The sequence below is a fragment of the Artibeus jamaicensis genome, unplaced genomic scaffold (assembly GCF_021234435.1).
Source record: "Artibeus jamaicensis isolate MK-2021 breed Jamaican fruit bat unplaced genomic scaffold, CSHL_Jam_final contig_387, whole genome shotgun sequence".
Lineage (NCBI taxonomy): Eukaryota > Metazoa > Chordata > Mammalia > Chiroptera > Phyllostomidae > Artibeus > Artibeus jamaicensis.
In genome coordinates, this window is record NW_026521812.1 from 32,361,565 (window position 1) to 32,387,007 (window position 25,443).

The 25,443-nt window shown below is 40.6% G+C and overlaps 1 protein-coding gene across 6 annotated transcripts in view; it reads right to left on the reverse strand.

Moving 5' to 3' along the window:
• Window positions 1-25,151, reverse strand: part of KLHL32 (kelch like family member 32) — a 201,186-nt gene extending 176,035 nt beyond the window's left edge. For all 6 annotated transcript variants that reach the window (XR_005082384.2, XM_037144420.2, XM_053664863.1 and 3 more), the window contains exon 1: window positions 24,671-25,151. The gene's annotated coding sequence lies outside the window, so the exon portion shown is untranslated. The remainder of the gene's footprint in view (window positions 1-24,670) is intronic.
• Between the last annotated feature and the right edge of the window lie 292 nt (window positions 25,152-25,443).

Below are 25,443 nucleotides of genomic sequence, written 5' to 3' on the forward strand. Positions count from 1 at the left end.
TTGGATTCCTGCAATGATCTAGCATCATAAGAATTGAATAGATCCATTTTTCAGAAGAAAAAGTAGAGACTCACAAGCATTCCAAGAAGAAATGCTTGAGGTACAAAGAAAACAAACCGGTGACTGGTGAAGCTAATGCTCAGGTCCAGCTCGGCTACCTGCTGCTGCCCACACTGGCCTCCAAGGTGAGATGGATGGGAGTTAGAATGGTGGAGGAAAGTCAAATGAAGATGCACGGAAGAATGCAGAGGAAAAGAAAAGGCTTTCCGAATAAAAAGTGCAACACATGAAAAGATATGGAGTCTTCCAAGTTATATTCTTGTAAACTAAGAACCTTGTACCAGCTGGAAATGCATTACAGACGTGCGTTCAATCAGCTATCTTCAAACAGGAAGCCTTTTGGGTAAGTTCCCATTTATACTCATTGTACTGATTAGGAAATTGAGGTGTAGAAAAAGTAAGTAACTTCAGGTAGGTTGCATGACCAGCAGAGAAGCTGGGGTGAAAACCTAGGCAGTCCACCTCCAGGATCCACCCTCTTCAAGGTGGGCTCTCCCGCATCTCCAGCTAGGGCAGGGGGCTAATTTTATAAAAGTATAACTAACTCAGAAGCCTCCATTTCTCTGAGTGTGTTGTACTTCTCATCTGCAATGCCAGGGATAAACATGCTAATTCTCTCAGAAAAAAAAATTCTAGGTTTTCCATGAAAACACAGATCTGACATGGCTGAATAACAGAATTCACTCTAACCATTCACTAACCATCTTCTTCCTCACTCACTCAACATTTAAATGGCATTTACCATATGCCAGGAATGCGTGTGAAGGAGTAAGACTAAAAGGACTTTGTAAAGCAAAATGTCTGCTTTTTTAACATGACAAGTGATAAAAGCAATCACTTCTTAAAATATAATTTCTTTTTCTTTTTCTTTTTTAAAGAGATGCAAGATAGAAGAAAGAACATGGACATGAGGTTAAGTTCCTTCAGCTGGGACGAGATACACATTAACTAGCATCTTAACTGTGAACTTCAGGGGCAGGGACCATGTCCCACTCAGCCCTATGTTAGAAGCAGCTTTGCTCCTAGAAGAATTACTAATAAATGAATTGTATATAAATTTTCTTGTTTAGGGGCTTAATGGGCTTTCACTACAAATGCAGAAGTCCCAGACACCTCCCAAACCACTTCTCTGTCACTGAAAAGGCACTCCAAGTCTCTTACAGAATATATACATATTCCTAACAACTACAGGAGTTCAGGACAAAAAAAATTTAATTTCATCTTCATTTAAAAGTTAACATGACTTTAAAAGTCTGACTGACAAAATCCCTGTGACTAAGAGTCATTAATTTTAAGACAATAACATATTGCCCTGCTTTATACACGAGGAGGCTTAAGTCACACAACCCCAAAATATGGCATGTTAGCATACTCAGTATTTCAAGCTGAAGGGACTCGAGAAACAGCAGCGTGGGTAGGAAGGCCTTTCTGACCTTCCCCAGAGGCAGGTCATTAGACCCTCATGGGAGAGGCACCCTCCTGACACCAGGTGCTGGGAGGGAGCTTGCTGTTTCCCCTGGTTCACTGCACTTTGCTCCTACCGTATTCTGTACTATCACGTTTTTCCAAGACTTTCCCCTTCTCAGCAAAACTAGCATAAAATGCTCAGGTTTATTCACTTGTTGGGGGCTTCACTTCTGTATCACAGTGCCCATGTCACATAAAACATATTAAATATATCTATATGCATATCTCTTGTCAATCTGTCTTTTGTTACAGGGACCCTAGCTGAGAATTTAGAAAGGTTGAGGAAAAATATTTTTTTCCTCCTCTACATACAGAATAACAAAGCAGCAAGAAGAGGCACTCTGAAAATACCAGTACTGGTGAGCACTCAAAATACTGAAGTTACAAGTTTATAATTATCAAAGAGAACACCGAATATTGATTTGAGCAACAGTTTTTAAGGTCCACTCATCACTGGCAAACCACTGACATACTGAGTTTCTTTTCCTTAATTTTAACTAATATCAGTAAGTACCTTAAAGAAATATTAAAATTTAGAAGGAACTAAAGATAAGAATATTGTACTTTCTGTATCACGATACCAATTACACTGGGAATACGTATTTGTAAACAATGAAAAATCATTCATTTCACTGGGGAATTCCTAAGACATTTTCTTATGAAATTAAATAAGAAAGGTCATTAATTTGTACAACTCTGTTCTGTATGATTCAGTCAAGTAGAAAATGTTAAAAACTTTTTAAAAATAAAAAGGAAATTAACAAATTTGAAACGAGTCAACATTACATAAAAAGATGGAGGCAACAACAGAAACGAACTCCAAGACCCCAGATCTGGTTAATGATTAATGATGATAAACTCGGGCAGACGTGAAGGCTGGCAGAAGAGACTGAAATGTCGAAACGACTGGAGCCACGGAGACCTTGTCCACATGAAGTACCATGCGTGAGGACGTTGGGAATACTCATCCATTCCAAAATGTTCGTTAACCCTGTGTGCCACTCCATCCTCCAGGACACAGAGTTTAAAACCAGAAAGACAATGTCCCTATTCGCACAGCACCTAATGTTCAAGGGGGAAGAAAGAGCGAGTAGGCGAACAAGAAAACACTGGAGAGTAGTGGGTGTGACACTGAATACTGTGACGTAATGAAGTCAATGGGCATTTAGTTTGAGTGGTCAGGGAAAGCCTCTCAGGAAATGAGGTTAGTCTAAATATATCACTTGATTATACAGATGTCAAAATACTAAAGAATATTCCAAAGTCAGAGACTAGAAAGTTTTCCACATTGTGTTTTGTGATTTGAGACATGTTTTGAGTTGCTACATGACTTTTTGGCATGAGTCAGAAGGGGAGGAGGAGAGTGGAGTCTGTTCTCTGGGCTCAGTCAATAGGCTTGGGTGAGCTCAGTAAGTGGGAGGACGAATCTCAGAGAGAATAGTGTGGGGGAGGTTGAGGGGAAGAATGGCTGTCAAACCCATCATGTCTGATATTTCACAATGACTGAAGAAGAATCCTCCCTTTATCAATCCTAGTTTTCCCAATGCACGAAGTCTAGATTCACATAATGCTGGTGTTCTTTTGGTGTATTCTCTAATGAAGATATTACTGCCCTTTGGTGATATCCTGCATGTGTAGGATATATAGTATATTGTGCTATACTCATACTGTTGGTGAAAACAAAACTATTATTTCATTTCAAGAAGAAGGCATGATAGAACTGTATCCCAGGATTTCAATAATTGTATACCCCAAAATAGACTTGCCTTCCTAAACCATAAAAATTTTCTTTATATCCTAGGAACTAACTAATGTTTTAGTGGAATAATTTCTTTATCCATATACCATTAAAAATACTTTTGGTCTCTCTGGAAAAATTTCCAGGAATGCCACCTACATTAATCTACCAAGCAGAGGTTATGAACCCAACCAAAACTCTTGAGGTACAAGGTGAAGCAACTTTCCCAAGTTCACAGAGATAATACACGGAATTAGAACTCAGCTGAGTATAATTGGAGTCCACACTTTTGTTATAGACTATGATGCCTCCAGCATTAGCAACAAAGAATAGCTGGACTCTAGAGATTTTCCAGAAAGTAAAATCTCAAATAATTTCTCAATAATTCCAAGATGGCATCTATAACAGTTAATTTCCTGAAAAAATATATGGCATAACCATTTCTCTTGTGGACCCTTAAAATCTAGCCTTGGGTTCCAGAAAGCTATAAGCATGAGGATAAGAGAGCAAGCATTGTAGTCAAACTGTCTGGTTACACTCCCAGACCTACAGCAACATGACCTTGGGCAAGTACTTAACCTCTCTGTGCCTCAGCTTCCTGATTCTAGAAAATGATGTTAATAACACTGCCTACCTCATAGCATAGTTATAAGGGTTTAATGAGTCAGTATAAGTAAAAGACTAAGAATGGTGTTTAGAACATTCTACAAAAGTGTTAGCTGTCATCATTATTCTGCTAGACTAAGAAAGTCTACATACTTCAGCCCTTTCTTACTTCAGCACTGGAATTCCTGAATTACCATATCCTTATAGTATGTGGAAGTATTAGGTAAATGAAAGCCTCAGAGAAGGTGATAACCCCATAAAGATACCTGTGTGTAAGACACTGCTCTTTACATTCACTACACGATTTCCTTTTCAATGAGAATCTCAAGAGAGATTTCTTTCTGGTCCTACTATAAAGAAATGAATTGTACTGATACTCCTCAATAATTTATTTTGTTTTATTCATAAATCCTTTAAACTGAGTAATGAAACTAATGAAGCCTCACATTTTATGATGACTGCCAAGAACAATTAGAATGACACATGTTCCCACTCAGTAAACATCTAGAACCTAACAGTATGCACTTTTCTATTATTGTTCACGGCTCATTTTAGGGCCACTTCTCTTTTTCCCTTGTCAGCCACTTCTCATTTAAGTCAAACCTTATCTTTTTAAATAAATAAAGTATGAAACAATCTATTTGGTGGAATAGGTAAGTGAAAGAGAGGAAGACATAGAGTGATCATCTAATTAGGACATACTACCAGGTCTGTGGGGGCAGGATTAGAATCTGCTTCTGAGCTAAAATCCTGGGAATGGCAAAAAGAAAAGATGAAAATCACAAATTCAGAGTGGCCTGGCACTACCATGCCCTCCCCCATACTTAAACCTGCCTGGTGATCAATATCATAAAAGAATTCTCCAGGACCCTAGTCCTCACTGTTTATTCATCAGAAAACCAATAAAACAAGTACAATAATTTCAAGTTTGCAGGCAGTGAAACAACAGATTCTTAACCTAATAATCTACAAATATTTGCTGCATGCCCACCACATTCCAGAAGTTCTTCTAGGCATTTGGGATAGACTGGTGAGCAGAACACACCAAATGCCTACCCCACAGAGCTTCCTACCCCATGAGTAGACAGATGATAATGAACATGGCAAGTAAGCACATTTTACAGTGTACCAGGAGGAAATAAGTGCTGTGAAAAAGTCAAGCAAGGTAAATAAAGATCTGGGTGAAGGTGTCATGTAAAAATAATAATTTTTACCAGGAACTGAAAAAATACACACACACACACATACACACACACACACATATATAACTCTCAATTAGATTGGTTAGAATGGTATATATCAACTAAAACAAAGTTTTGAAAATACTATTGTCCTAAATAAACTTGCAGTTTAAATGTCTGCAAGTTTACTAATTCTGCTTTTTCCTTGGTAAAGTGAGTATTTTTTCATAAATCAAAATAAGTCACACCCTCTCATTTGCATAAACCCTTACTCTCCAGCCACTTCAACAAGAACTGAAATCCAAGAAACTGCTCTAAAACATTCCTTTCCTGCCCTTGAACCCACGCCCATAACTGTGGAAACTCTAACTACATGGGGAAGACTAGCTCATCAGTTCCAGGGTTTGTCTCCTGGTCTCTCAAAAGCACAATTGTCCTCTCAGCCTCTATATTCTTACTTGTCTACTCTGGGCATCGATGCTCGCTATTGAATCCTCTGAGTGTATACCAAATGGGCACAGGTCCGTGACAAAATCACTGACAATGGCAGTGAAACCTGAGACATTGCCAGATGCTACAAAGCCAATTCTATGAAAGACTCACTGCCCATGAGTACCCTTTCCTACAGTGACTAAAATTCTAAGTTCCAGCACTGTCCCATTCACCAATGCCACCATGCCCTCAGGATGCCATGGGGGTTTCAGTCTAACAATGCTCTTTTATCTTCCCTGCTCTTTGTAAAGAATCTCCCTCTTTCTAGAACTTGGGCTTAAGTCCAGGTAGACTTGGGCAAGGAGAAAGCCTGGGTAGAACACACTGCTGTACTTGGAACCAACCTTTAACTCTAACACTGCCCTCTGGCACTAAAAATAGATTGTAAGTGTTTACTCTTTCCATAAAGTCAATGATCTCCAGAAGAGCATACCCACAAGTTCTCCATATATGCTCCAATCTTAGGAAACATGTTAGGAAATCTGATCTATGGGAAATGAATGTGAACTTCCAGCTCTTTGGAAAGAAACCATAGTTAGGGGTTACGTGGCATCATGGTGAACATTGAAAAGTACTGGAATTGGCCCGGCTACACACTGCCCACAACTCACACAAAAAGCTGGCCCAGCAATGTGCTGCGATGAGGGGTGATGATTAAAAACAGCAACAAATAAAAATAAGTATGGGCCCTGGCTGGTGTGGTTCAGTGGACTGAGCACTGGCCCGTGAACCAAAGGGTCACCCATTCAATCCCCAATCAGGGCACATGCCCGGGTTGCAGGCCAGGTCCCCAGTTGGGGATGCAAGAGAGGCAACCACACATTGATGTTTCTCTCCCTCTCTTTCTTCCTCCCTTCCCCTCTCTAAAAATAAATAAACAAAAAAAATCTTTTAAAAAATAAACTAAATTAAAACAAGTATGGGAAACTAAATCAAATTTCTCACGGAAATCCTTGCTCTTCAAATTGAAATAAGAATGTTTAGGGTAGTTCATAATAAGAGATCTACAAATTCAGTACAAAAATATTGGAACTATTTAATATAGGGCAGAAGTCATACCCAATATGTGAAAGAGTTTTCGGAGAAGTGTTATCTTGTTAGTATTAAAAATGTAAGAGCAAAGATAATCATTCTTCCAATGAAGAAAGTTCTTTGTCTATTCTATTAAAAGAATGTTTTCCTTCCTGTGACTGTTTACTCTTCTAAGGAAGAATAGATTAAGAAGATCCCACCAAAGAAAACAGTATTTCTTACATTTTTTTGAAAAGTATAAGAATTATAGCAAGAGTGTATCATAGAGCTTTCTACCACTTCACAGATTTTAAGTGTTATGAAATCATACATAAATCTTATATTCTAACCCAACCTCACATCTTATTACTCATGTAACTTGAGCAAATTACTTGGCCATTCTCAGTCAACATTAACTTCTCCATCACAGAGGGGTAAAAACTATATCCTCCAACACTTCCATTGAGGTTAAATGAAGTGTGTTTGAAGGTACTTTCTAAACTATGAGGTAGAATATAAGTGTACAGCTTTATCAAACTCATGTTACCACAGTGGCAGGTAGGGCATTTCTCTCCGAATAATCTGAGATATCTAAGAAAACCAAAATAGCATCCTCCAGATCCTACTATACAATTCTATTTTATTTTAAGAAGTTTACAAAGACAACTGGTTAAAATCAAGGAAGTTTATTATCTCTACAGAGCCTTTTTTAGCCAGAATATCTGAATAAAACAAGAATGAAAACATTTTACTATTGCTTGGGCAGGACTTGATAATGCATTTTATTCTGACACCTTGATCTAAGCTTGCCTCTTCGGTAACATTTTCAATTATTTAAGTTCCAGTTAATATTGTTGGTGTTGGCATGATCAGTAATTACTGTCTTAATAATCACAGGCATCTGATTCCAGCTGCTCCCATCTTTGATATAACCATGAGCAACAGCCTGGAGGACAGGAACTGACAGGGAAAGAATACAGCCGGGGGTCAAATTAATGCTAGTGTTATACTAGCTTCCAGTGAGCTACAAAAGTCAAAGACACATGCAGAAAAGTGAGACCACTGATTGAGAAAGAATGAGCGTCTTCAGAGTTGTATACAAAAATGAAATCCTTTCCAAACATGAGAATGGCTTTTGAATCTAGCTCTGAAGAACTGGCTAAATAAATCATACCTTCAACCACCTTCATTCTGAGTAATTATAAAAAGAATGTATCTGCATACTTGTTTCCCTCCCCCAGATGGCTGGGTGACTGAGTGTCTGTGCATATGGCAAGGGAAAAACAGCAGGAAGCTCAAAGTACTTAACCGTAAATAGAAGTGAGGGCTTATGAAACACGTACTGTGAAAGACAGCGTAGGGGCTGTAAACCCAAAGCAGCCCAACCAGTGCAGGCAAGGCCTCGGGAGATGCAGCTCTGTGATGATGCAGCTGTGATGATCCAGCTCTGCCAGCCACCCCGCCCAAGCCAGTTCGCTTCCCTGGGTGTCTGCTTTCTCATGTGAAAGGTAGAGTGATCCAACGGGATCACTAGTTTTTGTAGAGTTCTTTACAGCCTATGTGAAATTATCCAGCTTTGGGGGTCAGCACAGACAGGTAAAAGAGATGTTTGCCTGTGTACAGGTGAGAACCTCCTGACAGAGCAGCATAAAGTTTTTCTCCTCCTTTGAAACAGAAGTAAAAATCTTACTACATCATGAATCTCGTGTGAACACCAGGAGACCAAGCCCTTTAACAACTGATTCCGAAGGAATATAAAATCTACACCTACCATAAACCAAATCTATTTTAAGAAAAAGATTAATGGGCCCATTATTGTCCCTACCAGGAAAATGGAATGAGAATGTGTGTGAGTGCACGTGTCGGTGTGTAGGTGTGTGTGTGTAGCTAAGGGGTGTGTGTGGGTAGACAGGGGCATGGATGATCCTCTCTCTTTTCCCTTTGACCTAGTGTCCCTCCTCTAAATCTCTGGCACTGGGTCTTAATTTTTAACTACAGCATGCAAGCAAGGGAGAGGTGAGACGGGGTGCCTACATATTACTCAGGATAGCTCCAAAGCCACTCTGCATTAGGGAGTGATTCTCTGCAGAACGGGGACACTGAAGGATTAGTGACGGAGCTGGGCAAGGAGGTGGTGGCATCAGAATCACCAAGGGGAAAGGGTGTTTTTTAACTTCATACTTTCACCTCTTTCCCTCCCTCTTTGAGATTTTGATGACACTGGGTGGACAGTCTGAATGCACACACACTCACACAGCTGCAGCAAGTCACTGCTACTGACTTGTTGAGGTGGAACAAAAGGCTGAGGATCTCAATACTAATGTCCTTTCCAGTGCTAACACTTCACGACATAGTTCTACCATTGACATGCTTTCTAATTAAGGAAAGACATGAAATGACCAAGAACAGAAGGCAGCACTACATAGCTGTGCAGTAAACTGAGTGGATAAGGACTTCTAAGATAAGGAAAAATATTGTATGCTCCGATTAATCAGCAGTTTTCATGGAGGAAATGAGTATTGAGCTCAATGCAGGTACACAGATTTTGGACTGAGAGACAAGTGAAGAGCATGCCAGGGGATAAGGCATGAGCTGGAAGCACAGTGAGGAGGACAGCATCCATGCCAGAAGCACCACCCAGTTGGGTTAACCAGGATAAGTGGGCACAGCTGACTTCAGGCTGCAAACAGTGGAGAGGCTGAACTCACAGCAGCAACTGTGCAGCCACCAACAGCTGTAAAGTAGGGAAATGCTGCAATATATTAATAACATGTGGCTCAGGAAGTTCCTCCAGATTCTGATGCCGAGGACAGGTCACAGAGGAATACCCTAACCTGGCATCCATGAACAGACTGCAAGTGCACCCAGGGCCCCTGCCATTACATGCCACTCTTATTCTGAGTTTATATGCATATACATGCATTTTGCACAGGAAAGAAGATGAACACCATTTATTAAATTCTCAGTGTGTGACAGCCACCAACCATTTGTTTCACCCAACCCTCATCTCTCTCACACACACACACACACACACACACACACACACACACATCCCAAAGGAAAATTAAGAGATCTGTAGAAAAAGAGTTGCCAATTTTCCATGTGGTCTTCTCATTGTGCAAGTGAGGCAAATTGGTAAAGGGTAAAAGAGAAAAAGAGCAGCTAAGCAGTACCATCTTATGTTTCCCTTGTCCAGAAGGGGGCTCCAGAGGGGAAGACTGAGAAGGTGCTTTCCAAGGGCTCACTTTCCTGGGATGTGCTTGTAAAAGGGACTTTCATGGATGACACAAAGTTGGCTACAGCATCCAGTCTTCACCTGAATTGTTTTACAATTATCACCCGATATCTACTTAATAAAATGTGTTGCTTAGAGCTATAGTTTCATTCGATTAAAATCAGTTACTCAGGAAGCTAATTTAAATATTAAAGCAAATTAAGTATGGCTAATTATTTTTTATTGAATCTGTTGGAGTGCCATTGATTCAAAAACCATATACATGGCAACTCAACAAATCACCCACAACTGTGTCAAATATCCATCATCCTAAGCAAGTTCCTTTCCATTCCCATGTATTTCCCCTTTGCCCACCTCCACCTACCCCCACCCTCCTTTCCCTCTGGCTATCTCCACAGTTGTCTGTGTCTATGTGACTATATATCTATCTATCTATCTATCTATCTATCTCTATTTGTGACAGATACACACACATATGTCTGTCAATCTGTTCCATATATCCATGCCTCTGTTCCCATTTTGTTCATTAGCTTCCATATATTGAGATCATATGGTGTTTGTCTTCTGACTGGCTTATTTCACTTAGCATAAACCTCCAGGTCTATCCATGCTGTCACAAAAAGTAAGATTCCCTTCCTTTTTTTTTGTTTTACAGCCAGGTACTACGCATTGTGTAATTGTACCACAGGGATTTTATACACTCATCTGCTGATGGCCACTTGGTTTGTTTGCAGATCTTGGTGATTACAAACAACATGTCAATGAACACCAGGGTGCATATATTCTTTCATATCAGTGTATCAAACTTCTTCAGATATTCCCAGAAGTAGAATCAGTGGTCAAAAGGCAGTTGTTTTTTTATTTTTTTAGAAAACTCCATACCGTTTTCCACAGTGACTGCACCAGTCTGCACTCCCACCAACAGTACACCAGGGTTCTCTTTGCGGCCCATCCTCAATGACACTTGATGTTTGATTTATTGATGATGGCCATTCTGACAGATGTGAGGTGAGATATCACTGTGATTGTAATTTGCATTCCTCTGATGATTAATGACACTGGGAATATTTTCATATGTCTATTGGCCATTTGTATGTCCTCTTTGGAGAAGTGTCTATTCAGGTCCTTTGCCCATTTTTCACTTGGGTTGTTTGCCTTCCTGGTGTTGAGTTGTATAAGTTCTTTATATATTTTGGAAATTAACCCCTTATCAGATATTCATTGGTGAATATTCTCCCATACGGTGTGTTACTTTTCATTTTGTTGATGGTTTATTTTGCTATGCAGAAGCGTTTTGTTTGATGTAGTCCTTTTTGTTTATTTTTTCCCTTTCTTTCCTTTGCCTAAGGAGATTTATCTGCAAAAATATTGCTATGAGAAATGTCTGAGATTTTACTGCCTATGTTTTCTTCTAGGATTGTTATAGTTTTGTACTTACATTTAAGTTTTTAATCCACTTTGAGTTTATTGTTGTGTATCGTGTAAGTTGGTGATCTAGTTTCATTTTTTTTGCATGTATCTGACCAATTTTCTCAACACCATTTATTTAAGAGATTGTCTTTATCCCATTGTATGTTCTTGCTTCCTTTGTCAAATATTAACTAACCACAAAGGCCTGGATTTATTTCTGGGCTCTCTATTCTGTTCTGTTGATCTAAATGCCTGTTCTTGTGTGAGTACCAAGTTGTTTTGATTTTGATAGCCTTGTACTATAGTTTGATATCAAGCAGTATGATACCTCCAACTTTATTCTTCTGTCTCAAGATTCCTGAGGCTGTTAGGGGTCTTTTGTGGTCCTGTATAAATTTTTGGAATATTTGTGACAGCTCTGTAAGATATGCCATTGGTATTTTAATAAGAATTGAGTCAAATCTATAGATTGCTTTAGGTAGTATACACATTTCCTATCCATGAACACAGGTATATGCTTCCACTTATTTGTATCTTCTTCAATTTCTTTTCTTCAATATCTAATAAATTTTTGAAGTATAGGTCTTTCACTTCCTTGGTTTAGTTTATTCCTAGGTATCTTATTTTTCTGTTGCAATAGTAAATGTAATTGTTTTCTTAATGTCTCTTTCTGATAGTTCGGTATATAAAACTGCTACCCATTTCTGGAAAGATCGTATCCAGAGTGTTGTTGGGATGGAAGCTACTGCAGTTTTGAGAAAAAGAGTAAGGTCACCTAACTCTGGTTTTAAAAATATCCCTCTGGCTGCTGTATTGAGAAAAGCGTATGGGAGGCAAAGGAGACCAGGTGGGGATCTGCTGCATCAGTCCAAACAAGAGGTGACGCCGACTGAGACAAGGGTGGCAGTTCAGGGTGGTGAGAAAGGACCCAATTCTGAGTATACTTTGAAGCTACACAACTTCCTGACTGCTTGGATGTGACATGTGAGAGAAAGGAAACCAGGATGACTCCAAGGTTTGCATCCCGAGCAACTAAAGATAGGGAAGCTATGGATGAAGCAGGCTTTGAGAAAGAAAAATTAAAAAGCATGTATCGAGGACTTGCCCCTCTGCTATATTATTATGCCAAAATCACTGCACAAAATTTTGGTAACTTTCTTTTAATGATCAACTACTCTGTAAGGTAGGTTTCCTTCTAATACATTCATCAGAAATGAATAAACAATGCAAAATGTAGAAAAAATTTTAAATATTTATTTTTAGAGGGGAAGGGAGGGAGAGAGGAAGAGAAACATCAATGTGTGGTTGCCTCTAATGTCCCCCCCACTGGGGACCTGGCCCACAATCGAGCCATGTGCCCTGACCGGAGTCAACCAGTGGCTCCTTGCTTTGCAGGCTGGCATTCAATCCACTGAGCCACACCAGCCAAGGCAAAATGTAGAAAATTTTATTTAAAATACTGATTCTTGACCTTCTTTTTAATCCTTGTGACTACTGAACAGCTTATACTCTTGTAACTTCTCAATGATCCTTCTATGACATCAGATTTAACCTGCCTGGAAAGTTAACCAAAAAAAACCTACGGTGACACCAAATGGCAGTCACTCATTCCTGAGTGATTCTACTTAAAGGGACCAGCCAACCTGGGAAAAGATCCAGTCCAATCAATGGATGTTGGTACGTATTAATGAAACCCACCTCCTATAAAAATACCAATGTCAAAGTGAAATGTCCGAGAATGAAGCACCACAAAGAAGTGCCAAAAGTCAAGATCAATCCTTCTTGGTAATTACTACTCCTTAGGAGAAGCTACTAAAAAGGCATGAGGGTATAAAGGTTAAATTCCTATCCGGAGATTTAAATAATATGTACTTTCATTTCAGAATGCAAAATACAGATTTTCTTTCTTATACTTCTATATCTATATGTATGTATTAGGTTTTCTATTTGTTCTGTACATATGGTCACCAGACTTCTCTATGTGATCATTATCATTAATTCATGAGTTAGAAATACACATTAAACTCAGCAGCTGTGCCCAAGGCCATTACTTCCTATAATTTGGCACAGATGGACAAAAAGATGATTTTGGCAGACTGGCCAAGCACTAACCACCTAATTGAAGCTGCAGCCTCAAAACTAGCTGATCCAATTTTGCAGTTATCTTTACCCCCTTTCTCTCCCCTCTCCCTCTCCCTCTCCCTCTCCATCTCTATCTCTATCTCCATTTATCTCTTTCCTGTCCCTGACCTAAAAGGCAGGAGAGTACACCCTTACTTTAATTTAGCAAACTTCTAAACACAGCATTTCACCTGATTTTCTAGGGAGGAAAAGGTAACTCAATAAAAACAATTCCAGTTCTGAAACGGTCATTCTTTACGTCAAAAGACTTTTTCTTCGACTCAAAAATATTCCCAAGCATTAAATTTTTTAAAAAAGGTCCTCCAGCAGCCAATCTTTTCTGCAAGAAATTAAGCTGGTTGTACCTAACACATTATCAGAGAAACCATCACAATAGTCATAGTAATGATTAAATTATCAGGGACAAATAGATGTAAGTACGGTATCTGCCCTTCTCTCACATACACACCTCAAAATGAATTCTCTCAAAGGTATAACTAGGTAACATCCTTGCCACACATAACTGATTATTTTCAAACAGGTCTCAAATTTATTTATGATTTCACAAGCAGTCTAATGACAAAGTCTCTTTTTCTCCTTATCTATATATTGGTGCTTAATATTTGTATATGTCCTCCAAATGCCTAAGATTCAAATGTTTTGATGCTTTACGATCATGATAGTTTAGAAAGTCATCAAATTCCCCTCAGACATAAAAGATGCATACACACACAGAGTCACACTCTGTTTTAGCCAGTCTCTAAGGACAGAATATTAAATGTCAAAGTCTATTAAACACCTGCAAAGCACTTCTGAACCCGCCCCAAAATAAAGAGTAAACGACAATTCAAAACTGTACCTTCTCTGTTCCCAGAATCTATACTAGGCCACAAAGATCTACAGTTTTCTGTGGCAGTTCACTACTGACCTATTAATCAATGACTCATAACATTTCATCCACAATAGAAATAGCATTCTCTAGTTGGCTTATATAATACCACATAATCGCCATCAATGCTCTTAATCTAAAAACAAGGTATAAAATAAAAAGCATCTGATTTCATTTTATACAGAAATGCACATTTTTAATCAACCTACTTCGATATTAGACAACACAATGAGGACATTTATAAACATGCTCTCTACAGCAATCCACCTAAGAGTTACACAAAAATTTGAGTGGGAAATCCTGACTTCCGTTTCAGTAGTGAAGATGTTAATCACACATCTCTCCAGACAGGGCACCTGGTTAGTGAAGAATTGCCTGCAATGTTTTAACGTCCTCTGAGTGTCCAGGGAGCTGTGTGACCTCAGAACTGATGTGACTTGCTATTTTTTGCTAAGCATAAATGACAAGAAAGTTGAGGCCCAGATCCAGGTGGCACAGCTTGTCCTTGGCAGGTAGCAATAAGAAGCAGAGTGTGAGCAGGTCACTGAGGTCCAGACCCACGGCACACAAATTAGGCCTCTCATCAGAATCCCTTCGGGAAGGTTCTGTAGTGCACCGCCGCTCAGCACCAATGCAGATTACAACATAGTAATTACAGAGGCTTTGGGAATACGTATTTTAAAAACAGTTCCAAGGGCATTCTGAGAGTCGGCCTGGTTGCAAACCTCTGGACTGGGCTTCTTTGTAAAAAAGTGATAATATATGATTTTTTAAAGCAAGTTCCCAGAAGATACAATCTTCTAAAGATTCCTGAATGACCAATGAAAAGCAATAACAGAGCACTCTGAATATGAACAGAGCATTTTAAAAAATATGTCTTATTTTATTCTCATGAATCTTAATGTAATCCCAATTTATAGAGAGGAAGACTTAAGCACAGAGTTCTGAAAGCAAGCCACCACCACCTCCCCCACTGGCAGAGCTGGAAAGGCAAGAAATCTGACCCTGACTGTTCCTGCTCTCCCAATCCACCTCACCGTGCACTTCCCCAGTCTCACTTTACCCCACAGAAATGCAACCAGTGGTGGGGTTTTTTTTCAGTTCTGCTCTGTGACCCAAGAAAGCACAGGTGGCAGCCACCTTCAGAAAAGGTCTTATCAACTCTGGCACTACTCTTAGGAAGCCTGGAAGTCGGCCAGGGAGGAAAAGTGGCTGGCTCCTGGGAGGATCCTCTTCCCGGGATGAGATGCTGTGAGGAGTTGTGCTACCACATAGGTAGAGCCTGTCCTGTAACTCTCAATACATTCCCATCCCTGAGGTCAACCAGGAGACTCCAGCTAAGAAGAAGAGAGGCACCTGATACTTTAAAAGTTCTTGAATTGGTGAGATCCAGGTCTCCTAAATATCTTGATCAACTGTAGGTCCAACCCTTGAATCAGGCTCACTTAATATTGACATTCAAGAGGTCCCCCTACATCTTTGCCTCTGTCTGCTCATCAAAGAAAGGAATAATACACCAATAGCTGCTGACTGAAGCACTGCAAGTTTGCACATAAAGGATAATGGTAACAAAATTCAGAAGCGATCACAGGATATAATTTTCCAAAAAGAGGAACATATACAGGAATCCCAAGAACACTGTGACCAAAAATAAAAATAAAGTAATTAAAGCACATATTTAGAGGGTCTTAGAAAGGCATGCCCCATTAGGTCCAGGGGTAAAGTATGTCCTCATTTCCAGTGGGTTGAGCTGCGGCTACTACACAGTTAAACCATGTACTGAACTCCTCCCATCCCAAGTCCATGCTCACCCAGCATTCGGCCACAAGGACAGAGTTTGCTGGGAATGAATTACAGCCGCATCTTCAAACCTGTTGACAATTACATACGTCAAGTATATTAGCACTCCATTCTACTCTAATGCAATGACAATAAATTAACTGCAGGCTTGTGGTAATAAATATTGATAGAACAACATGAAACACAGAAATAAAACAATGATAACTACACAAGAGATTACAAGGCCAGAGAAGGGAAATTTATCATAAAACCCTACAGATGACACTAAGATTCACAAATTAAGATTTGAGTAAAAAGCAAGTTAAATGGGTGTAGGAAGACCTGAAGGCTGTGTATGAGTTTCTCAAATGACATTTGATGAACTAGGAAGCCCTATCTGTAGGTGATTATTAAAGACCTTCAAGAAATTATAATCTTGTGACCCAAAGCTAAAGAAGATAAGCTGTGCCCAAATCAAATCATATTGTAGGTAATTAATGTTTTCACAGAAGAGGAAACCAAAACTTTCATTTCATATTTCTTTAGGCTTTGAATTCTCAAAAAAGCAATCAGCCATATCAGCTCAAGGACTTCAGTGTGGGAAAGACTAGTGAATCTTCGCAGCCAAAGGCTTATTGGAATTTATCTACACTGCTGCCTATCACAAAACCAGTATTTTTTTAAAATGTCTCCTTTCAGGAAATGTCAAAGAGAGACTCTATCAAAATAAATCTCTTCTATTCAGATATCTACCTCAATTCTGAACATAAATGTCTAGAACACTAACCACAGCTCTCATGCAGCAGTTGAAAATATGCTCATATTTAAGCAGGCTTTTTTCCCCTCAGTAATATGATTTTGTAACTTTGCTGGTCTGTAAATTGGATGCAAACACAAGATATAGCGCTGACTTAATCTTGGTTACCATATTTTTCATCGGAGTATTCACACCTCACTATAATTAATACATATATGTTACATAATAAGCCCCTCCCTTTTTACTATATTCTCTTCTGGATTCATCGAAGGTAAAGAATATTCTGACTTTGACAGAGGATCACAAATTTAGCATTACCAATTCCCTAAACCTTCCTTTATGTAGGTATCAAAAAAATTTCACTCAATAACTACTAAAACTACATCCAACTTATTAAATCACAGCACATTTAAAGAAACACTGAAATCAACACACACACATATACATGAATACATTCATACATATACATAAGTACATACATGCCACAGCACAGTTACCACCCAAGAAGTAGTATTTCCTGTAAGGATGTGCTTTATAATTTACCTGATGAATCATATAAAAACAGAACCTGGCTGGGTATATGGGTTCCTAAAATGTCCTGCTCAGGCTACCTTTCTATAAATGTTCTGTGTCATCACTACTACAAAAGTCACCAGTACGGTGGACGGCCAGCATTCCTACTGCTGTCTGGATCACCCGAGCCTCAGAGCTGGGAGGGTGACCTTCAGAAAAGTTAAAACACACTAACTCATCTGCCCTCCTTGGTCATCAAAGACGCAAACAGTATTTAAAAAAACATCAAAATCACTCTGCCACTTGTGAGGGCAAAGAGTTGCTTGTCAGGGGTGGAGCACAGGACAGATAGTGGTGTAGGGAAAAAATAAAAATAAAAACACTAGAGTTAACTAAGAAAGTGTTCCCTTTGGGAAAGCTTTAATCTGATCTGACTTGAAAGTGAATTTGAGGAGTTTTTCCTTGGAGCCTGGTGAGCTCTTCACCTTTTCATAGAATCTACATAATTCAGCATGAAGGGAAACTCCTAATTGTCTAGAAAGATGTAGGCAATTGACCTCACAGAAATGCTAGGAGGTCTGTAACTACCAGGTACTTGGTACTGCCTTTATTAAACCACAGGGGCCACAAGGGGCTGCTCTGTGCCTTATACAGATGGGGACCCTGAAGAGATTCTATAATGCAGCCCCAGTGGGCTGCCTAGGCAGGAGTAAATTGACCCTGCCTCTTTTCCTTGTGGACAGGCTGTGGCACAAGGTGCTGCACAAAAAGAGGCAGTGGCCTGCTAGCAAGGCGACACCAATAACCCCAATACGTGCACCCCTCTCCCCAGGAGAGCCCACTTAAGCAGCCCACTGCTCACTCAAGCTCTGTGTTACAGGAAGAGGCTAGCTCCTCCCTAAGGCTAACACACTGGATGAAGACACTTTACATGGTACACAAGATTTAAGCGAATTGTACCCTCATTTTGAGGAAGGCAAAGGTAGGAAGGGAGAGAAGGGAAGGAATTAGTAGGTACTGAGATTCTATTATGCATTGGGTACCGTGCTAGATGCTTTCTACCTGTATCTTATTTAATCTCAGAATAGCCCTACAATCCAGATAATAGAATTCCATTTTACAGGTGAGAAAAGGAGACCTAGAGGGGATATGTGACTAGACAGTGAGTAACAGAGCAAAGGCATCAGATTTAGTATTCAAACCGGGCCTCGGGCTCATGTTCTTTTGGTTGTGGCACACACTACCTTGCACATACAAGTGAAGAACTAAGACTCGCAAATAACAAGGCTCCTAAGTAATAGTTTAAAAAGAGGTACCAGAACTTGAGTCATAAAAAATTGCAAAATGCCTCCTCCACTGTGATTGGTGTCTGATCCATTAGCATTGAATGTGTTCCCACTGGAACCATCAGGCAGGATCAAGCTACTCATCCCATCAATACCCTGTATGCCAAACCGGCTGTACCGTGGGAGGTGGGGGGAGCCCTGCTTCACACTGGAACCGGCTCATCTGGCATGAAAAGTAGCATATATTATGCCTCAAATAAACACAGAGGAGAAAGTCAAGAGTCTATGAAAACTGCCAAAGATTTTCCTTCTTCATTTAAAAATCATCTTATCAGGTTGGCAATTTCAATCTTGCAAAACTATTTTAGACAACCTTACAGCTTTCAGTTCTTTGCCATATGTAGAACGAATCCGAATCCAAGTCAAGTTTGCAAAACTGTTATTTTTTAAATCACAGTTCTTTTTAAAATCTCACCAAAATTGATAGTGCCATATGTCTAAATCAAGTTAAATTAAATGCAGTCATGCATTGCCATGTGCATATGTGACGATGCCAAAGAGAAGAAATAGGAAGAAAGTTGAGTGCTTCCTCCACCCCTTCAGGGTCAAGATCCCGGCCAGAAGGGCATGGGGATGAAGGACCTGATCAGAAATGGCGAAACCGGGGAAAAGGCGAACAAAATGAACTCCATCTATTACTTCCCAATAAGAGGGAAAGCAAGATGTTCTAGGATAAATTCTCAAGTTCTACTTTTCAAACCGGAAGAAATTCTGAAATAACATGAGCCAGTGACATAAGGACAAGAAAGGGGAACTCAGGCACTGCCTGACACAGAGACATAACCAGGTAGGTCGGTCTCCACTGTCACCGGAGAGAGATGGGGTCCTTACATCTTTGTTCCTATTGTTTTCCATCACCTGCCCAATGTACCTGTGAAGAGCAAATCATCACATTGGCTTATGTAACCGTACCCTTTCATCCACAGGGGACTCATTGCAAGACTCCTGGTAGACACCTGAAACCTCGTATAGTACCAAACCCTATGTGCACTGTTTTTTTTCTTATACATACATATCTATGCTAAAGTTTAATTTCTAATTTAGGAGCAGCAAGAGATTAACAACTAAGAACAAAATAGAACAATTTTAACAATATACCGTAGTAAAAGTTATGTGAATGTCATCTCTCAGAATATCTTATTGTACTGTGCTCACCTTTTCCCTTAAAGGAAGCGCTTTATAGCTCCCCTTTGGCGTACCCAAATTGCCACCGTCACTACTCTTGTGTTTTCGGGTCATTACTCAGTAAAATAAGGGTTACCTGAACACAAGCAGTGGGTTACCCTGACAGTTGATCTGACAGCAGAGACAGCTACAAAGTGACTGATAGGCAGGTAGCACATCCAGTCTGGATTCACTGAACAAAGGGATGATTCACGTCCCAGGAGGAATGGAGTGGGGAAGTGCGAGATTTCATTGCACTGCTCAGAATGGCGCATCATATAAAACTTGCAAAAGGTTTATTTCTGGAATTTTCCATTTAACGTTTTTGAGCTGTGGTTGACCACAGGTAACTGCAACTGTGGAAACTGAAACCATGGAAAGTGGGGGACTACTATATCGTACCCAACGGGAATTCAAATCCCTCCAACTTGAAAGAAAACTCCTATCCTACCAAATGTCCTCAGTGCTAGACTCCAGCTAGCTCTGCCATGTTTCCCACTTTATTTCATCCTGTTAACCTGTGCCCACCATTCTAACAGGTGGCTCTCCATCCAGTCACTGCCGATCTAGTACTTGAATACAAGCCTAACTTCCACTTGCTTGTCACGTTTTTTTTCACATTTCCATTCAGGTAACAAGAATGTTGATTCAGCCAGGACCAAGAGCAGAGTCCATTTATCTGTTAACCAAAGGCTTCTCTGGGTTTAAGGACAGATGTTCAAACAGCTAACACACAGCTTACATTTCTCCTCACTCATCCCACAGATATGGGACATCATCAACAGTGCATCCAACCTTAAAACCTCTACGTGGGAGGGCCTCCCTAACCTTAAAGTCTACGGCCCCACAGAAGGACATGTTTACACTGATACATTCTTCCCTGTTCATATGATTTACAGAATCTCTTTCCCCATTTTTGAAAACGCACATATTTTCAAAATATCTGTTCATTCCACTGATCCATATAAAAATATCTATGTGAGCTTCCTTTCCACAGAAAACTGTTACCAAAAAAGGACATTAGCCCTGGCCAGCTGGATTAGCTCATTGGAGCATCATCTAGTGCACCAAAAGGCTGCAGGTTCAATCCCCAGTCAGGGCACATACCTAGGTGGTGGGTTCAATCCCGAGTCGGGGCACATAAGGGAAGCAACTGATTGATGTTTCTCTCTCTTTCTCCCCCACCATCTCTTTCTAAAATCAATAAACATATTCTCTGGTGAGGATTAAAAAAAGAGGAAATTACATGCCAGATGTTGGATGTTAAGAATACAGGCACACAATAATAGTTCATGAGTATTTACTGTATATCAGACTCTGCATAAAGAATACAATGCTGGGCTCATCCCCTATTTATTTTCAGTCTTTTAGATGAATCCATACTATACTCCAGATAGTCCTGCATCTACTGCTCCCCTCCTAGCGTCCTCCACCAACTGGTGTTCTTCTCCCCCCGCACACACACATCCTCAGTTCCATCTTGTGCTGCACTTCACCTTGGAGACCATGTTTCTTCCCAGTCTGGTCATCCCTTCAGCTACAGTGATGAGCTCATCAATAGCAGGGACCTTGTGCATTATCCTCTCAATTGACATTTCCAACCGATTGTCTAGCAGTGCTTCTCATAGCTAAAAGGATCATTTATTAGCATCAGACTCAGCCACCCAAGTCCAGCATTCATCCTCCCACCCAAGACTTGCCAGATCTCCACAAAGTATTTTTAAATGTTTTTCTCTATTGTTTTATGGAATATTGCATATGTATTATATCATTTAACACACAACTGCCTTGAAATCACAATTCTATATATATATCTATAACCTCTATTAGATAACTGGTAGAGAAGGATGTATGTAAAGCGAGAGAAGCTGCTTAGGTTTAAAGTTTTTCTTCATTGATCCAGTTTAACTTCACATAGTCTTGGGTTCTTTATCTGTAAAATGGAAATAAGATGCCCACTTATAGGGGAGTTGTGAAGACAACGTGGAAAGCAGCTTGTATGCAGAAGGAGCTGGAAAAGTGGAAGCCGCAGGAGCAGGATGTATGTTTGGTCTGAGTCTTCCAGGGCAGAAATGTTACCTCCGGAGCACTCGGCCAGGACTTCCTCCCATTATTACCGACTAACATCTCTATGGCTCTTTTCTAGGGGTACAACAGTTGCATGACTGAAAAACTGAAATGCAATTATTTACTACCAAAGCAACTTTTACAGGATGCTTTTAGAATAAGAAAACTATTGGAAGTCCATGTCCAAATCTTGGGTTTTTTTAAATGATACCTCTTTAGATCCACAAAAGAAACAATGTAAAATAACACTCCTTTCTGACTACTAGGTATGCTTCAGAGAAATCTCTTGACCTCTCTACAGCTTTAGCAGAAATATGAGGAAGTGGCAGCTACTTAACAGGTATTTGTTTCATTACAGATTATAAGGAGTAAACAGAATTTTCTCTGCCAGGGTCCTGGAATGAACGTCCCTTTGAGTTCCCATTTATGTTTTTGTTCTTTTGGAATGCTGCAGTATTCTGTGGTGGCTTTTAACCACCTAAACGATTAACAAGAATTTTTCACTGAAAGGTTCAGGATGCTCCTTTTTTCTGATCAACTTTTTATTCCATATCTCCCTTCAATGGACTCCTTTTATACTTTTTAGTCCTATGCCCAGAACAAAAATTAAGCCAGAAACATAAGAGGTTTTAAACTGTAAGTGCATCTGTTTCGCCACATTCAAAACTGCCTGCTTTGGAGCACTTCGTGCTCTTTTACTTTCTCTGAAGTGTAAGCTGGAGGACCCAGGAACCCTCCAAGAACAAACTTGGACCTGTTTAGTGAAGAAAGAGGTGAATCTCTTTTTTTTACAGATTTCAATATCAAAATCTGAAAACCCTTAATCACTCTTAAAATGATGGATGCATTTGTTCACGTCCATATTTTATTAGAAAAAACAGTTTAGAAACAAATGAAACCTCAGTAGTTATAGACTGCAAACTGGCAGGCCACATGTGGCCCAGATACACTTCTAATGGGGTCCTTTCAGTTTTTAAAATTAAGGACATTGTCACCCTAAAAATTCTGGAAACTTCGGGTTTTTTTCCTGAACACGAATTTTTAGAATTGTGGCAACAATCAGTTATAGTAGGAGTTGCCCCCTTTACAGTGGTTTTCACTTTCTAGAAGCCACAATCCACATGTCCCTCTCTCCCACAGGTCTCCCTCCAGGATGCTCCACTCCACCCTCTCACCTGTCAGACCTGTGCACACACTGGAAATGCACATACAGATATTTTTAAAGGCAAAGAGCTGGGATCTAAAAAGGGCTTCCCCTTTACTAGCCCTGTGGCCTTCAGCAAACTATGAGTTTCAGGTCCCTCAGCTTTTTAAACAAACATAATTCCTTGACCTCACAAAGTCGTTTTGGGGTTAAAAAGGGAATACACAAAAAGTACTTTGTAAACTGTAATGTAAAATGTTTGCCACTATTCACTTCCCAGTTCCCTTTCAGTTGCATAAATCTCCTGCACCTACCGCAGTTGTAATTGGCTTTCTTAATCCTCATATTACACTCTGTATGACACAGTTTATAAGTCTCAATAGAAAGAATTTCATATACTTCCTAGTGTTATTTAGTAAAAGGTAGAAAAGAAACAAATATCAAAGGAAAACAAAATGAATTGTTGAATGCCACTGGATCTTTACTAGGTCATTTCTGTTTGTGATAAAGGTATAAAATTAGTGCAAAGTGTAATTACCAAATTGCTGACCCTTTCGAATGCTGTGCCTCACCCACTGGGCACCTGAGGTTTCAAGGTAAAACTGACAGCCCAGTGATTAGGGGATCCTGTGAGATTAGAGCACTGGCCTCCTCCTTAGGCCTCACTCGGTGCTCCGGAAGAGGACCCAATCCATCAGAAAATAACCAACAGGACCTATGAAGCTTTCTCTGCGCATCCTTCCCTCTACGTTTTAACATGGGCTCCAAAAACTTAGAATCTGGAGTATTCAGCCATGGTACACATTTTATATCTTTATCTATCTACATATAGATATATGTCAAAAAATCAGTAAGAGACTTGAAAGAAAAATAATCTCAGAAATGGGAAGAGCTGCAGAGCGCTGCACTAAAATAATAATGCAGTGGATATAGAAATGTTAGCCAAGATGTATGTTATGACTGCTATCTCCTTACATTAGAAATGTCACATATGTATTCCTATTCTGGTCAGTTTACAACAGAGGATCACCCTTGTGTGGGGAGCCACGATTGATTCATCTTCTGCTTTCAATGTTAAGATAATCACACCTGAATGAACTGCAAAATATAATGTGGACACAGAGAGAAAGAAAGGATTTTAATTGGAATCATCTTTTCTTTATAAGGTCACCAAAATGGAAGTAATTTATGATTCAAGACACATCGGTTAAAAACTAATTCATCTGACCAATCTTTTTAAAACCATATTGTGCAGTTACCGCTTTTCTTGAAGTTGAATGAAATCGTCACCTGAATACAGATTAACGAATGCCCAATTACCACATGGTCCTCCGTGTATTTTTTTTTCATTTAAAAAACTCAAAATAAATAACAGCATCATTGAAGAAACCAGTTCTTTCAATAGATGTCCCAAGGCTGATGTTTAAGCAAGTCTCCTTGGCAACCAAGAAGCACAGTATATCTTGGGCTGAGGGAAGGGGAGAAGGGGGGTAGCAACTTCAGGCTTAGGTAGAATAAGTAATAAGGAGTAGTACTTGCTCCAGCTAGACGAAGCTAGAAGACACTGCATGCCCCCGAAATTTCAATCAACTTGGTCTCACCCCACTGGCGCACCTGCATCTTCTCACCATCTCCCTCTGGTCTGCAGGCACCGATCCCGAACAGGTTACAAGGAGAGAAACTGACTTACCCGATGGGGCGAGTGTTCTGCTGGGTTATGTACCCGAAGCGGCAACGTAAGCACCGGGCTTTCCCAGATACACAATGGCTCAGCTTCGCCCCACAATGATGAGGTTAAGAGAAACCGCAGTGGCTTTGCTCTGCCTGTTTGGGGATGCAGTTGTGAAGAAGAAGCGGGTAGCGCGGGTGTGTGTGTGTGTGTGTGTGTGTGTGTGTGTGTGTGTGTACTTGCGCGCCCCCGGGCAGCGCGGGTCTGTGTGTGTGTGTGTGTGTGTGTGTGTACTTGCGCGCTCCCGGCGCGGGTGTGTGTGTGTGTGTGTGTGTGTGTGTGTGTGTGTGTACTTGCGCGCTCCCGGACGCTCCCGCGGGGGAAATGGTGTTTGCTAGTAAAGAAACTGCAGCAGCCAGCTCTGCAGGTGGTGCGTCCTGCGCCCTCTGGCCACCCCCACCGCAGCCGTGTCAGTTTAAAGACGCACCTCCGCGGACCTCGGGGCGGGCTTACACCGCCAAGAGGCTCCGCCCCCTCCCGCCTGGGGCGCGTTAGCACGCACGCCCCCACGCCCTCCTCCCGCGAGCCCGCGTGCACGCTCTCTTCTCCTACCCCGCCCCCGGGGAGGCGCGCACGCGGCGCCTCACACCCCCATCCCCGCCGCCGGCGGCAAGCCGCGGTGCGCGCTCGCTCTCCCGGAAGTCCCTTTCTTCCGCCCACTCCACATCTGGTTCTCAGGCACCTGCCCTGGGGGACGCTAAATCTAATTGTACAGCTTCAGCTGAGGCCCCTCT